Source organism: Castanea sativa, chromosome 2, assembly GCF_040712315.1.
Source record: "Castanea sativa cultivar Marrone di Chiusa Pesio chromosome 2, ASM4071231v1".
NCBI classification, from domain to species: Eukaryota; Viridiplantae; Streptophyta; class Magnoliopsida; order Fagales; family Fagaceae; genus Castanea; species Castanea sativa.
Window position 1 is genome coordinate 30,567,937 of NC_134014.1, and position 2,978 is coordinate 30,570,914.

The 2,978-nt window shown below is 33.1% G+C and overlaps 1 long non-coding RNA gene across 1 annotated transcript; it reads left to right on the plus strand.

The window, feature by feature from the left end:
• The first annotated feature begins 204 nt into the window (after positions 1–204).
• LOC142623657 (uncharacterized) lies at positions 205–1,717 on the plus strand. The gene is made up of 3 exons (XR_012842177.1): positions 205–479; positions 1,015–1,066; positions 1,221–1,717. It is a non-coding gene; the product is annotated as an uncharacterized LOC142623657 (long non-coding RNA).
• Positions 1,718–2,978: the final 1,261 nt, after the last annotated feature.

Sequence of the window (2,978 nt, forward strand, 5' to 3'; positions counted from 1 at the left end):
TCCCTAGTGGAATGATACCAAAGATATAGAGATAAGATAGAAACAAAGGCAAAAGCCACAAAGTTAAGATAGAGAAAGAGGCGAGAGCCAAAGAGATAAGATAGAGACAAAAGTAATAGTTCTACCTTCCCAGAAAAGTCTTCTTACTCATTTGTAAAAGCACCCTTCTCTTCTACATGTCTTGTCTGACTTGTATGATGTTTGTAGGTGGTGGAGTGATCTCCCCATCTTGAGGCCGTTGGCCATGCTTGTTTTTCTTTTTTAGTAACTCAGGGATAGCGAGTCACTCACCATTTTCTTGATAATTGGCAACCAGGCTCAAGAATTGAGAGCATGTTGCTACTTGTTTCCCTAATAGCACCCGTTGGGAATTCGGACATACGAATCTCACGCGACTCATAGAGTCACATTTGCTCCATTTATGTGTGTTGTTTGTTAAGTGCATGGGCAATTCCAAGCTGTACGCTGAAACAAAAATGGTTTGTCTCATTTTACTTTAATTCCATCAGCAAAGTTAATAGATCAAAAGAGGCAACTATAGACACTTCATTTTGTACCCCTTACAACTCAAGCCCCCATATTCTAATGACGATATCACTAAAAGGATCCATGATTGTTCTATGGCTTAGTTAAGTAAACTCTTTAACTTGAAGGATATTTTGATGTTTAATAACCTTGCAGAAACCCTATTATTGCACACACAGATATAGAACCCACACACGTAGGCACTAACCATGTGCCCACAGCCTTTGGGTATGTTCACATAGGTAGGGTTGCAGAAGCTATATAAGGAAATATTTTTTATGGAAACATGTGTAAAGATAATCCCACATCGCTTGGGAAGAGCCATGCACCACTCTTTTCCCAAAACACACCGAATATACTAGAAAATAGGGATTTAAATAGGAGTTTTCTTTAAAATACCTTCTAAATTAAATTTTTCTTAGTTAGGACAATTTTTGGTATAAGCCCTCTATTTAAAGCTTACTAATCCATTGTTTTTGTGTCTTTTAGATTGACTAAGAGAAACAGTCAAAATCAAGCTCCAAAGATCTCTTTGTTTGAGGTATCGTTCTTACATTTTCCTTTCTATTCTTTTAGTTTTATTGATGTTCTATAGCTTTGATCATCTTAAGTTTATTGCTTTGATAATTAGGAGCATGTTAGGATAGCTTAGGATGTAATTTATTTGGCTAATGCATGTTTGGGTTTTGGCTCAGGTTACATATGTAGGGTCGTCCCTGTGCATGCAACTCCACTAGCATGCTTCTGCATGCACAAGCAGGCTCATCCCAAAATTCCATAACTTGTTTGTTTCTTGTCTTCTTTTTACTTTGCTAAGTTAAATACATATTTTAGGTTCTTTTTAGTTTAGTTTTCATATGTTTAAGTCAGTTGATAGATAACATGTCTCACATGCTTAGGTTGATTGGATCAAGATTAGGGTTTATATGTTTGGATGCCAACATGAACATGCACATGCACATGAATATGATCATGCATCAAGGGGAGTTGAAACACACAGACGAGTGCTTGCGCCTATATGAACTAGTAATAATATAAAATAGTTCTCTTTTTATTGATTTCTTATAGGACAAAATTTAAATTTAGTTACAAAATTGGTTGTAGTTTAAAGTTACAAACTCATTTAATAAAATAAATATTACTATATATTTTGAAAATCTAACCGTTGAGTTACATGTTCTTTACATTCTTAATACACATGTCAAATTTTGTGTCAATCAAATATTATTTACTATATGATCTATAAGCTTATATTTTATCCATAATTTTAAATTACAAAACTTGCAATTTAAAAAAAAAAATTATTGATGACATAGTTATTGATCTTTAATATTCTTGAAATTTTGCAAGTATGAAGAATATAAGAAGAAGATGTAATTCAATGGTGAATTTATCAAAATTTACTTCTACTAAAAAGATATTGAGTAAGGTTTAAAGCGACAACCAATTTTGTAGCTAAATTTTATTTTTTTTATAATATTATTATATAAACTTTAAAAGTGTATACTATATATATATAGATTGTTAAACATAATAACCGTGTATACAAAAAAACTACTATAAGATTTAGTTTTAAAAAAAATAAAATTCACTGTTTGACTGCTACTATTTTTTTTTTTTTTTTGAGATTGAACTATTTGACTTTGTACTCGTTTTACTTTTCAATCGGTAAGAATATTTGACCTTTAAGAGTTTCTCCAATCTCAATAAGTTTGATAACCTACCCCATGACTAGTATTCCAGCCTCAACGGAAGACACGGACGAATCATTGAATCTTCTCACGTTCTCAGCAAGATATGCAACATACATCATAAAAGGAAAAGAAGAACATGTGATGCAACAGGTTTTAAGCTTTTATTACATAGGCATTGGTTTCAATCTAACCATCTATCAAATCAGTGGGACAACCTAGGCTTCAAAAATTCAATCCCTCAGTCAAGTAACTGTGTACACACTGTTCTCCCGCCCCTCCCTTGGGGTCATGTGCTCATATTCGTTTAGCCATTTAGCCGGGTCTCTACAAAGCGGGGCACCAGATTTTGATGGTTTTGTACAAAATCTGAAATGAATTGTCCATTTCTTGTGCTAAACAATATGATCTCATCATCTAGTCATCTTAATAAATTATTGCTGGTAGTGGATCAGGGTGTTAGGTTATTAGTTTGTATAATTTGAATTATGACCGATATAAAAGTATTACGATTTTTAATTATATATATATATATATATATATATGTAAGTGCACAATTGCATCTGGATTCAAGGACAATCACGGGCTCAGGTTCAATGAGCCTTAAACAATAAAATTTGTAGAGTGTGGGCTTGAAACCTAGGTTAGAAGTACTGGAAGCTTGATAACAGGCTTTTATAAACAAACACAAGTAAATAACGAACGATAATGACAAATGGATCTCCTCGGACTCGAGCCGAGGACTACTTCTTTATTATTTCT